A 15,153-nucleotide genomic window follows, 5' to 3' on the forward strand; every position below is an offset into this window, starting at 1 on the left:
ACATCAGAAGAGGCAAGATCTATCACTCCAAGCTCCTAGAGTGGCTCAAACTCACAAGGAGAACTTAATACACCATAAAAGCCCTTAATCTTGCCCTCAACTCAAACAAGCATAAGAAGAAGCCAAGATAAGAACTTGATACCTTAAATTAGCTAGAATGAGGCCAAAAGTCTGGATCTAAAAGTCTTCCTTTGAACCACAAGCTAGCACCAAGCACCCTTTTCTTGAAAATGAGCAAAAACACACCAAAATGCACACTTAGATCTCTCAAACACTCAAAATGAGATTAGGATTTCTGAAATGAGGCTAAAAGACAATGGAGGCTGAGAAATGAAAGAGCCTTGAGCTCATAAAGATGTTTAAATAATGACCAAACCCTAAAAATTAGGGTTTGGCACTCTGCTCATTACGTTGGGCGTACCCCCAGCTTACGTTGGGCGTACTCACCTAGGTACGTGCCTTTAGCCATGCACACATGGGACTGAATTGCAAGCATTTTCCATTAAGGGCCATTTATGCCAATATCTTCAAATTGCCATAACTTCCTCATCTTAGGTCCGTTTCCAACGAACCTTACATCCACGGAAAGGTGGATAGAAGCCCTATTATCCAAACAGCACACCCAAGCCTTAAAACTTCCTGAACAAAACCTAAAATACATAAAAGACCGAGTTATCAAATTACGATTATATCCTTGGCCTCCAAAGACACCTTCGAACACTTGGGTCACTTAAACCATGACACCCATATCTGAAAAGGGCCAAATCGGCCCTGAATAATGAAGCAAATCCAAAACTGATTGTTACAACTCTCCCTCACTTAAATTAGATTTCGTCCTCGAAATCGCTCCTTACTAACACTCATATCAAAACAAACAACCTGAAGAAAGGAAACGAAAATTTTGCGTATAAAACAACCTTCGTAGGATAGCCGAACCAAAACCGAAACTTCCATCCCGAAGAAAAATAAACCCTTAGCCCCTGAAGAGAAGCACTTCTACCTTTCCGAAACCTAGAATCTACATTGGTTGGACTCCTTGATAGATCGCTCATGCTGAAACAATTCCATGCCAAGTCCTTATCGAATAACAGACCAAACATAACACTTCCAGCCCTGATCTTCTTGATTCTACCAACAAAACAAATTCACTAACCATAACCAGATGCAAAATGCCTATACTTAATAGAAGGCTCAGATAAATCCTTCGACTAGAAGATCCATCCCTGCAACGGTTAGACTCAAACGAGATCTGCATAACCGGGTCAAATCAATTACTCTGAGATTATTTAATCCCTTTGAAAGTGACTTAGCATTTCCCAATCAACAAGCTACCCCACACACAAGAATCCCAAATCACTACTATTGCCCGAAACATCACATTGCCTCTTAGCCGCTTTCTAAAAGCAGTCGAGACCTCCCTGGTCCCTACTTGTCTGCCAACTATCTGATATACTGGACTTCTCCCCGTTTTCTAAGCCAAAAGACACTCAAACAGTCGCCCCACGCGACTTCCGAAAGAAAACCTCGACTTCCAATAATTACCCAAACCAACTCGACACCAAACCCGATGCTAAACTGAATGCTACAGGACCAACTGTAGTCTTACCTCATACCTGGTCTCCTACGAACTACCATTTCATGATTCCAAATATGTTGTGGCCCTCCCACAACCTTACAAACATACCCAACTTGGACTAACCCATCTAAAGAAATCTGTGAGCAAATCACAGATTTGCCACAATCTCACTGCTGCACAGGGACTGGTGAATGCTACGGGCCACCCCGCAGTCTTATAACACTTCCCATACTAACTGACCACTAGTGAGTGCTATAGGCTACCCCGTAGTCTTACAACACTTCCACACTAACTGCTAACTAGAGAATGCTACGGGCCACCCTGCAGTCTTACAACACTTCCATTTTTCCACAACCGCCACCCAATGCCTTACCGCTAATCTATCAATTCGAACACATCCAGAGTCGAGCCTGCACTCGACTAAACACCCAAGCCGAACTCAGGTCATGAATGGAACCCCAACCTGCGTTCCCAAAGGTCTACTATCAGACACCAAGAAGACGCGAACCCAATGTTGGGAAGTTTCCCGAACTCCCAACTCACACAATCCTCAATCAGACAGCCACTTGGGTCGCCTTCCTCCCCGACGGGGATGCGAAACTCATCCTAGTTTCACACCTGCTTCTGTTCCTGAATACCTGAACGATTCTCTCCCACTTTGATTCGACTAAGCTCTCACAGCACACGAGAATTGAAGGATTCCCAATCCTTCTTACCCTCCAATGATCGACGTGATGACAACCTGTGCTTACCAATGCTAGTGTTCCATCACTAACCATCCCAAAAGACCGCACAACCCCTGAAGACCAGCTGAACACTTCCCGAATCCTAGCAAAACTGATAACCCCAGATCCTTCAAAATAATATCACACTCAAAACCTAAATTCCAAAGAACAGATGCTCCAACCAAAACCTCAGCAACAGACCACTTCCCTCGGTACCCCCAAAAGGCAATCCAAGCATAATTTCTAAAACCACTAAATCCTGGCGATACTGGAGAACTAACCCGCTGAATCCTGACCATAAGCCTTCCACACAATGCCCCTTAACCGATCTCGACTACAAACCAAAATAACAACCGAACACTCAAAACCTACTATAAGAGAAAAAACCCCTCACTAAACCACTAATGATTCATGGCATGAAAATGGCATATAACATTTCTTGAAGATATAACTAAACATAATCAGAGAAATGAACCAAAGATACGCTTACCCAAACCAATGCAAGATTCCAACAACATAATTACTGATAAAACCAAAAAGAAAGCAAAAGATACATACCTGCAATGTCGCCTGCTGGAGTCCTGGTGTGTCCTGTCTGACACTGTAAAGCCTAAATCCTCTCTGTTGGGGCTCCTGTCCTTCCCTCTCGTCCACTGGTGATCCTTAAAGTAGCCAGAACAGGCGTACTCACTCTCCTGGAACTTGGCAGTGATCTCTGCCACATACTCAGTAATCTGGCGGAGATCCAAAAACTCCCGCGCCAACTGCTACACCTCAATCGTCGGTGCAAACTCAGATCGGAACCTGGTCGAGAAGTCATCCCATTACATAGCATCAACAACATCATCACCCATCTCAGTACCAACCTCTTCACATCAATCCCGCGCCCTGTCCTTCAATAGGCAGGAAGCATATATGAAATTCACCTCCTTGGGGCAGAAACTCGTCCTGAATGCGTTATCCATATCCTCTAACCACCTCCTACTGACAATGGGGTCCCTCTCCCCATGGAACGCAGGAGATTAACTGTAACATCCCAAAATTTAAGCCCAAAAATTCATTTTTAGATAAGTTATTATAAAACCAACAGAATAAGAAAACATCCATAATATCATGCCATGTCAAAACCAAAGTAGAAATAATCAAAACATGTTATCATAAAACCATATCAGAGTGTAATCCCAAAGATCTCATGTGCGGAAAACCATAATGTGATGCACTGCGATCGATCCGGCTCCTTTCCTTTGAAAACGAGTACCTGAAACCAAAACTGTAAACCGTAAGCACGAAGCTTAGTGAGTTCCCCCATCATACCACACACCATAAAATAACATACTGTCAGGCAATTTTGGGGTGCCTGACTTACCCAGGTCAAGCCATTCTGGGGTGCTTGACTTACCCAGGTCAAGCCATTCTGGGGTGCTTGACTTACTCGTCGGTCTATTTCACCCGACTAGCGACGACTATTTCACCCCCTACCACTACCACGCAATAATATAACTCACATATACTGCCAGACAATTCTGGGGTGCCTGACCTACCCAGGTCAAGCCATTTTGGGGTGCTTGACTTACCTGTCGGTCTATTTCACCCGACTACTGGGGACTATTTCACCCCTACCACCACCACTATCACATATAACATATCATGCTAGCACATACACATACCAGGTAGTAGCAAACCTAGACGAATATCATAAAGTCAATCATCTAACATACAACTCCTACTGGTGGGCGGGCATTGTGGCCGTAGACCCACCGCTACTGGAAGGTAACTCACCTCTCACTGCTGAAGTCCCGCAGACTCCAGCCCACACTGCTGAAGTCCCGCAGACTCAACCCCAGCTGATGGATGACAGATTCCCGAACTGTCAACACCAAAATAACACCCAATTAATAATTGGGTCCCAACACATAACCATAAATACATGCTTGGATAATTAGTACATTACCCCAAGGTTGGATTTATTCAAGCCCAAGGCCCAATCCATCGGCCCAAAAGTCCAACTATGGCTCAAAGCCCAACATATGGCCCTAATTTTCCAAATTGGGCCCAAGCCTTTACATGGTCTTATTCAAAGGCCCAACCATTTATTCCGGTCCAACATTTGACATTCTAATGGCCCAATATCATATATAATTATTAAGGCCCAACTATGGCCCATCTATGTCACACCCCGCTAAAGCGGAAACACAGGGCGTGGCAGTACAAAGGGTTTCATCGCAAAAGTTAAAAGACAACACCAACCATAGTATTAAAAATCATTACAAATTCACAATATAGTTGAACAACTTTTAAAAGAAATTACAATGTAAATTGAAATACAACACATGCGAATGCTCCTAAAAGTGAAGTGTCCCTAAGTGCCACTTACTCGATGATTCCTGAAAAAGCATGTAAAACGAGCGTCAACTATAAAAATAGTTGGTGAGTACTCACAGATAAACAAAATAATACTGGTTCCATGAATTGAAATCAAAGTTTTGATAAAAGTTTCCAATAATAAAAGCATATTGTTAAAATGAGTAAATAAGTTTGTAAAAACAAAGTTCTTTGTCATCATGAGAGATAAAGTATGTTGCCCAAATAAGATGCAACATTCATATTCTCATGGAAGATAAAGTTCGTTACTCAAACGAGTAAACAAGTTTCATTGCTTAAAATGAGCAATCAATTTCGTTGCTACAATGAGCAAACAATTTCATTGCTAAAACATGTATATAAGTTTTCAGTATAAAAGTTCGTTGTTGTAATGAGAAACAAAGTTCATTGCTATAATTAATAACAAGTTTATTGCTATAACGAGAAACGAGTTTGTATGTGTATGAGCAAACAATGAGTCTCAACCAAACCTATGACTGAAGCCCTATCAAGATCTATGCTTATCGTTCCATAGATGAATATGGTATCATGCACTCCAGCAAAAGGGCGAGTGAGGAGTTGTCAATTCCTAATAGCGCTATCCATAATGACCATTGGCTCAAAGAGTTAATGGTTAGAGATAAGGGAAGGGCCTTAGTACGATAAGTTCTCATGTTCCGTGTTGCATAGACATACATAGAGAGACATAGCAATAAAATAGCAATCATGTTTGATACAAATCAATTTAGATACAACATTCAAATAATAGTTTTTCGGGACATGCTTTTCCACCCCAAAACATTTAAAAACCGAAAATAGGGGAGTGGTGAATACTCACTATATATAAAATATAGTAACCAAGTTTATACGAGTCAAATAAATACAACGAATATAAATAGTTTAGGACATGCTTTTCCACCCCAAAACATTTAAAAACCGAAAATAGGGGAGTGGTGAATACTCACTATATATAAAATATAGTAACCAAGTTTATACGAGTCAAATAAATACAACGAATATAAATAGTTTAGGACATGCTTTTCCACCCCAAAACATTTAAAAACCGAAAATAGGGGAGTGGTGAATACTCACTATATATAAAATATAGTAACCAAGTTTATACGAGTCAAATAAATACAACGAATATAAATAGTTTAGGACATGCTTTTCCACCCCAAAACATTTAAAAACCGAAAATAGGGGAGTGGTGAATACTCACAATGCATTGAGATGATGCAAATGATGCCTTGATCTACGCTCCACTCGTACCACTATCGTTTTCCTACAACGATGTTACACACTAATGAGTCTCTAATTGAAATCTAATACTAGTATACTTACTACTACAATAGAATTATGCCAATAATGTGTCAAAATTTAATATTGATAAGTTACAAACATTTTTCTGTGGAAATTAAGTTTCAAAGAATCAATTGTTATATAACAATTTAAGTGGAAAATTTCCATTATTGAAATGTTAATATTTAACATTTTAGAGGTGTTCCAATGATTAAATATTCAAAACGAAATCAATTCAGTTCTAAACTTTCCCAAACTTTGTATTTCATTTTTAATTGAAGTCAAACACCTTAAGATAAATTTTCTTGAATTTTTGATTTGTCTAACTATTTTTCACCATTTAATTCCATGAATAATCATAAAATCATGGAAAAATAGTAAATTATCATGAAAAATTCTTATAATTTTTGTGTAACTGTTTTACAGTGTACATAATCTGGGAAAATTATTAATATGTGTTTTCAAAAAGTTTAACATAATTTTTATGATTTTTGTACATTTAAGTGTATTAAATCTTGGGAAAATAGAAGAAAAATAGCATACAGAAGATAAAAATCATCAAAAATTTTATTTATCATCCTAACAAATTATAAGAGTTTCTGGTAAATTTTTATTAATTTTGGATGAGCAAAACTATTTTTCCTGTTTTTAATCCATTATAAACACAAAAATCATGGAAAAATAGATATACATTTTGAAAAATTCCCAAAATATTTTTCTGAGTCTTAAATGCAGGGTACAAGCTGTGAAAAATAAGAAATAATATTTTCACATTCCCTAAAGTGGTTTTATGATTTATTAGAGCTAAATAAAAAGAAAAGTAAAAACCATACTAAACAGTAACAAAAGTCATTTAAACTTCATGAGGAATGTTTATTAACTTAAAGGATCATCCAAGAATTTTTCCAGAACTTATTTACTAGTGTAAGTATTTTATATGATTTAAGACTCTATTTTCTTATTATTTTCATATAAAAATAAAGAAAATATATATTGAGCTGAAAATTTCCAGAATGCATCTTCATACAATTTAATAACAATGAAAAATTGTTTTCTTATTTTTGATGTTGAAAACCATGCCTAAAGGCTCAATAAATTATAGAGAAAACTTGGTTCTTGTGATTTATGTAAAGATTATTGATGTTACTATGACAATTTTTGCAACATGTTACAAAGACTTTTGAATCAAGATCTTTTTGTACCTATGAATAAGTCCTTTGAACATGCAACACAAAACAAATGTTCATAAGGAAAGTGCTGTTTGAGCAACAGTTTTGTAAAAATTGGTAAAAATCGAAATATTGGCATTTTCCAGTGAGGTCAGATGGTTTTGAAAGCTAACTCAAAATATTATATTGCAGAAAAAGAATCACGAATTTTGGTTAAGAAATGAGTGAGATATGACAGTTTAAAGTCAGGTAAGGAAATCTGGCAGATTGCATGCATGATGATTGGTTAGAAAAGTGAGTTTTCATCATTTCCTTGAGTAAATCTTTTGAAGTATTTTAAATATATCATGATAAACTTATATTTTAGTCATGTTTCCAGAGATCAAAAGATTAAAACTTATCAAAATGTATACATGCATTTATGAACAAAATTTTGTTTCTCAAAAACTCTTAACTTGAGTTTGATGTTTTAATCCTTAAAATCGATTTTTGCACTAAGATCATGAACATGCAACCTTGTTTATCATACATGCATGGTGTTAAAACACATCCATCATGTTCTAAAACCATTTTAACAAAAATAAAACAAGTTTGAAGAAGATGAATAAGGAGAAAGTGTAAGAAAAAGAGCAAAACTTGAAGGAAAAGTGAAGTAGAAATCGATTTTACCTTCAAGAATACCACAAGATGATGAAGATTTCGAGTTTGAGGAGTGTTCTTGGGTTTGTTTTCTGGAAAATTTCATGGTTCTTAGAGGGAGGAAGAGAGAATGGAGTGGTGTTTGGAGAGAAAAATTAGGGAGAAGGTAGAGAGAGTTTTCTAGAGAGAGAAAGAAGAGAGATGTGTGTGTGTTGGAGAATGAGAGTGTGAGAGAGAGATATGGGGAGAGAGGGATCCGAATTTTTTAGTATAATACCCCTTTCTCATTCATTTTCTTTTATAAAATTTAAGTTCTTTTATAAAATATCTCAATTTTTATATAAAATGTGCACTAAAATCAAGTTTTTATTCATAAAACCTTGATTTTTGATTTATAAGTTAAGGGTAAATGTTAATGAGTTAAATTTTATTTTCCTTGATTATATTTCCCTGAATTTAATTGTTTTAGGATAATATTATGAGTTTCATAACTATTTTTATAGAATTCTTGATGTCAAATTTTATAAAATTTAGGTTTTAGGGTTTTTAGGGTTTTGAGAATTAATAAATCTTTAGATATCAAAATCAATAGAATCTTTGAGACATCAATTTATCTTATGGTATTATAACTTTTTTATAGTTATAAATAATATTTGTAACTTATTTTATCGGTTTATTGGCATTCTATGTAGTGGTTTCGAGATTCAAACGAAATTGAGGAATCAAGTATACTAGTCATAGTTTTCAACTCTGACTTAAGTTTCTATGAGGCTCCAACCTAATTTCTACTGCTAGGTCAAATGCATAATGTGTGTATATGATTCATGAAAAGGTGTTTGAGTCAAAGAGTGATCCAAATATGGATAGTCACTACAGTTAAGTAGTAGTAGAATTCACATATCAATGTGAAATCTAAGTACACTATCATCCGCTCCTACTTGTTTCCAAGTTTCTAGTAGGTTATAACTTAGCTTCTAGTTACTAAGTCTATTATGTGTCGTGCCTATATGTGCAACTAAGTTTATTCAAATCTAGAACCGACTCGAATTTTGACGGTTGTCACATTCTCCCCCGGTTGAAAGAATTTCGCCCCGAAATTCAATTCGTGACGTATTCTATTAGAACTCAGTCGAATACAATTATATAGCTGGAGAGGTGGTGACTTGCAGTGTTCTTTGATTATTTCGGGTTAATTTCCTCAAAGGAAGAACCCAATTCTTTAGCTATAGTCAAATTAATGTTTCCTTAATTTGAGTTCTACAATTTAGATTGCGAGAAATTTGGATCATGGAAATCATGATCCAAACATGGCGACCTAGTCGAAAAAGATCATCTAGTTAGATATTATCTGAATTAAGAGAGCTATAAGTTTTGCTGAAGCACTAACTGCACTGAGCGTTAAATCCGCATTGATCCTTAAGTCGCGTTCTAAATTAGCACTAAGTGTAAATTCGCCATCTAATAAAGAAGGGATTAAGAACAATTTATTCACTTCCGGGTTGGCTACTAAATATGGAAAAGATATATTCCAAAATAAGAAGGGGTAGCACAAATAAAAGAGAAGCGATCGAGGGTAAGTTCTTAAATATACGTACTAAGGGTAGGCAACGAAGTTTTGGTACATCTCAAATGTGAAGGCTATTTAAGTGTCGTCTACAAAATAAATTACGAAATTATTGAGGATCTCCGAGGCTATAATTACTACTACAGTTACTCTTACAATAATAAAACCTTATTCGAAGAATAAATATATTTAGAGAGTCATTGTTGCAAATGGAAGCGATGAAAGTTTATGATATTTTAAATTACATTGTGTAGATAGCATTTTAAGTGTTTACAAGTGATAAAAATCTCACTGTTATCAAAATGTGTGTTTAGAAATGATAATTAATCTCACTATTATCAAAATATGTAATAATTCCAAGATAATGAATATACATGTGTGGCGATCAAACGAAGTAGTAAAATAATAAAAATATAAATTAAAGTTAAATGTTTAAGTCGTCATTAAGGGAAATTTTTTTTTATAGAAATATTGATATTACGTTTTTTTGTAAAATTGACTAATTGTCTAAGTCAAGACAAATACAAGTTTTAAGAGGAGTCAGAATATTTATGAAAACAAGTTTGAGAGTTTAGGAACTCACTGAAAATTGGAAAGTAGAATGTTATTTTTAAGAAATGAATAAAAATATCGATCATTGAAAATAGTGCATTCTTAGTTTAGTGTTTCTACAAAAACAATCATTTAGAGAATAGATAATCATAAAATTCAAAACTTTTGATGTATTTAAAGAAAAGAAGAAACATAAGGATACATATCCTTCACATATATTTTTCGGATATAGAAAAATTATAAGCATAAGAGTATTCATCTTGTGTATTAATTATAAGGAAAATTACAATGAAAATTGCATTTTATATAAAGTTTCTGAATTTAGAACGAAATAGCAAATGTAAATAAGGATCACTTGTTTATAGAGATTTCAAAATAAAACAAGATGTATATGATAAAAGGCGTAATTGAATATATCAGAGTTGACTAAATCAAAATTATGTCTCACGACTATACACGTATTAATCGCTCAAACCGAAAGGGTAGACTTCTAGTCTTTATGCATACGAACATGATACCAGGAGAAGTAAAATAGATAGAAACAAAGTTAGACAATGTATTATGTTAATATTATGGCGTACGAGATCTAAAATCAGAAGGAGAGCGAGAAATAAGGTTCGGGGGGGAAAGAAAAAGGAAGATAGCGGCGGCAATGATTGCTATTGTTAAAATTATAAGAACAATACATATAGGTAGATTTAAAACCAGGTTGAGATGTATTTCAAACTTCAATATGTGATGTATATTGATGATTAAATAGAAATGAAGAAGTTTTAAAGTGTTTTCTAAGGTTTGCTAAAAATTCACGAGTTATCTATTAAGTTAAACTCCATTTGCGAAGAAGAAGAAACACTAAAACTTGTAATTGAAAATCTGACAGTTTTGACCTTTTTGACTGGGGTCCAACAATGGTTAAAATGGATAAGGTAAAAACTCAATATATTTAGAAGAATAATTATTCATTGTTGAGAGTGTATCACTGGAAAATTTAAAAGTGGACACTAAGTTTTCAAATGCTATAAATTTTAAAAACTTTACAGATTATAAAACTATATTGAAGCAAAGTACGCAAATAAGATATGTTTTGAAATACAAGCATTAGAGATGTCTTATAAACATGTTTGAAGTAGAAATTTGCATAAATATCATGTTGGGTTTCAAGACAAAACATTTAAGTAAGGTACAATGCCTAAATGAGAAAGTGGTCAAAAGAGTCAAAACAAAAGTGGTTTGAAAGATCCGATGAAGCGTTTACACGTAATATGAACTTCAATGTCATATGTCTATGTTTTATAGCATAGAATTTAAACACTTTTATAAAAGAAAATGTTTCTAAGTTTTTCGAAAATGTGCCAAAATGGTAATCAAGGTTTAAAATGGTTTCTATGCCCTTTAAAAGCACATCTATCCATTGAAATGGGTTTGAAATGAAATTGAAATAGCAAGGTAAAAACCAATATTGGTTAAGTTGAATTTTGAAGAAAAGCGTTAAGTTAAAGCAAGTTGTCAAAAGAGTTTTAGCGAGAATATGGCTTAAATTGTTAGGAAATGTCTACTAAGTTGAATGAAGTGGATATAAAATATTTTATCGATGATAAATAAAACCGATGAAGCGAAATAATTTTTCGATCGAAGGTTAAGAAGTAAGGAATAAGTATGTTAGTGTAGCTGATCGTACCTAAATACTAAGGCGAGTCTAAGGCGAGTGCCGGTGTCTTTTCCCCCAAGATAAAGGACAAGAAAAATTGTTTGAAAAACGTTTTATGGTCTCAATACAGTTTACGACCTTTTATAGAGGTCAAAGGGATATCCTATGTTAAGTTTTAACCTGAAGGTGGAAACAACCTAAAGCTAAATCGTAGCGTAGTAATAAGGTCTCACATATTAGTAGCAATAGGTTAAACCTTTGTGTCTCCTTGTGAGTCGAATCCAGAATGCCCACCAATGGTATCCAAGTGATTACTTAGAAACGACTCATCTACCTCCTTACGCGATGCTGCAATTTTCATCTGTGTCGGTATCGGAACGCTTTCCTAGTTGTAACTCTAGTACGAAGACGATGAAGAGGTATTGAGGAATAATTGGTATAGGTTTCGACTTAAGATTATTACTAGTGTATATCTAGCTACTAACCTTACATCTAAAGTCAATAGCTACCGAGGAATACTCATTCTCAGTACTAAGTGCATTGCTCCTAGAGTGGCTAGTGATATAACCTAAGTGGTTAACCTAGCACTTGATAAGGGATAAGATTATTTCTAAATAAAGGCATTGTTATAAAAGTGAACTTAGTTTCTAAGTGTATTTAGATGAATGCCTATAATATGCAATGCCCGTACGCACACCTAAAAAATTTTGTTTTTCAAAAGTTTAAGTTGAAAATTGTTTTGAACATAATTCTACTATAACCGTTTCCAGCCTCACATTAACTTTCCTTAATTAAGCATAGTTGGCCAGGCTATACTTAATTAAAGTCCAATAATGCGTACTCGAATTAGTTATACCAGTAGTATGTTCTATATTTTAAAAACGTTTAGAAATTTTTTGGCTATAGTTGTGGTTTTCCAAAGGAAAACCGGTATTCTCTATAACCTTCGGCTCTGATACCATTTCCTGGAAAATTGGGCCCAACCCTCATATGGGCCTTACCCTAAAGCCCAACAACATATTCTAGTCCATATGACTATTCTTGGATGGCCCATTAATAATCCCATCACCAAGGCCCAAAGGAAAGGCCCAACTCTAGGCCCAAGTGAAATTAGGGTTTCACATAAAATGATGATTAGGGTTAAGTGTTCCTACTTAACCCATTAAGGACTTAATCCATTAAGTCTAATGTTGACTTAGGTTGATTGCAAATGATTATTAATTAATATATTAAATTCATTAAATAATTCCGATGCGGTCCCGATAAGTCCCAAATTACGGTTTCATGGCATTAGGGTTTTCCAATCCCTAATTAGGGTTTCCAACCCATATTAGCCCAATAGGCCCAATAGCTAGGTCTTTTGATCAATTAAGGTCCATTAGGCCCATTAGGGTTTCACAAGGCCCATTAGTCACATGTTTGGGGTTTTTATGTCAATTAGGGCTTTATTGGGCCCATTAGGGTTTCATTGGGCCCATTAGGGTTTCAGTCCCTTTGTCCAAACATCCAAACGAGTCACAATCCAAACAGGGCACACCGCCACCCGACACGGCGGCCGGTGGCGGCAGGAGGCGGCATCCATCATCCTAAGGTGGTGGTTTTCAGTTTCTTTCCATTATTCCAATTTTTACAATTTACAATGAACTCACAAAATAAACACGCACACTACACTAAATAAACACACACCCGCAAGCACCCTTGTGGTGGCTGGCGGTGGCACGTGGCGGCAGCCACCACCTCACGGTGGTGGCAATGGCGGTTCTTGGTCTTCCAGCTACACCAAACACACTTCATGTTGCGATATACACTTCAGCCACCCATATGGCGACGAAAGCAGACGTTTTTGGACAACAGCCACCACCTCACGGTGGTGGCAGTAGGGTTTTCTTTATATCTCCGACTAAAGGACTCTCCTGCAGTCCTGACCATTGCAACACACGCCTACAACACCCTAATACGAACCCAGCTTCACGAGGCCACAAACCCAGCCACCATTTCACGGTGGCAGGTGGCTAATTGAGGCGTCGGCTGGATGTAGCGATTTTACGAACGGCAGTAGCAAAGCAACAAGATCCGGCAGCGGCGGCGACACAAGATGGTGGCAACAGCGGACAGGAGCGGCTGTTCGCGGCCTGTTCTTTATCGTTCACAGCTCACCCTCTGATCTCGGGGTTTTCTCCATCCATTCACGACATGACCGACGACGACAAGTGGCGGAATGGCGACTTTCGTCGATGAGGCAGCAGGCGGTCGAACTTGGCGATGCCATCGGCGACTGAGGAGAGCTTCTATGGTGATGGCGGCGACCAGAGGTGAAGAGGGGGGGTGGTGGTCGGTGGGAGACATAAGGGGTGACGGCTGGAGGGTTTGTTAGGGTTAGGGTTATGGGTGAATTATATACCCGACACCCTTAAAACATATTTCCATAATAACATAAATGGTCCCTCCCCATAGGATTCTTTTCGCAGAAAGTCCACAATTTACTCTTTCAACCCTGGCTTTGGAAATCTTCTTCTAATTAAATCTGATAATTACCATTTAAACCCTCAGCATTAAAATCCTTTACACCTTAGTTACAAAAATTACTATACAGCCCCCAATATCTTAATTATGACATAATCAGCCCTTCCACCTCATTTCCTTTTAAATTAAATCCAAATAATTATCACGGAGCCCCCCGTCTTCATAAATAATTATAAATTGGGTTGGGAACTTACAGTTTTAACCCTCAACTTCTAAATTAAGCCAATTAGCTCTTCGAGACATCCTTTGATGTATAATCATTTATTTTAGGGCTACCGTTCGTTCATTAATTAATTTATTTATCTAATAAATAAACGGGGTGTTACAACTCTCCCCCACTTAAATTAGATTTCGTCCTCGAAATCATTCCTTACCATTTCTTATACACCAAACCACTCTGGTAACATGGTCACCGTCTTGGGTACACCCTAGCCTTCCTAGGGTAGCCGTGACCAAGCTTCGCGAAGCCCTAAAATCCGTAGATGAACGAATTCCTCACAACAAGATCACATCTACTCCGTCTGAAACCTGTTTTCTCGAGATGGTCTGAATCCCTGACAGACCATTCACATTGAATCATTATCGTTGAATCCAGTCTGCTTATCCTCCAACAGACTACTCAACTTCTAATAGCTCGAGGTTTCCTCCACTATAAAACAGAATCACAGACCCAATTATCCATGCAGGTCACTTAGCATAACCCAAGCAATCTGTTATTCCGCGCGTACTTGCAACCTAAAACGTAAATACTAACACTGCCCAAACACTGGAACTGCTCGAACACTGAACTGCCTGAAGCAGTATGCTACTACATAGTTGCTTCCCAAAATCTATCGAGATCTTCTTGGTCTCAATTCACCCGTCAGTCATCTGAAATATCGGGTTTCATCCCGGTCGTTGAGCTAAAAGGGCTCCCACCTAGTCGTTTCACACGACTTCTGAACAAAATCCTTCTCTGGAACTAGTTGCCACTAGTTATCAAGTCACTAAGGCTCTAACTGTTGGATTAGTGTCTAAGTCCGTAACTATATTTGGTATGTACTTGACCCGAGTGTGCATGGTCCTTTTGGGTTGCCTTCACCAAAGCAACTTGACAA

This window comes from Lactuca virosa, chromosome 8 (assembly GCF_052849685.1).
Source record: "Lactuca virosa cultivar CGN04683 chromosome 8, Lactuca_virosa_CGN04683_v6, whole genome shotgun sequence".
NCBI classification, from domain to species: domain Eukaryota; kingdom Viridiplantae; phylum Streptophyta; class Magnoliopsida; order Asterales; family Asteraceae; genus Lactuca; species Lactuca virosa.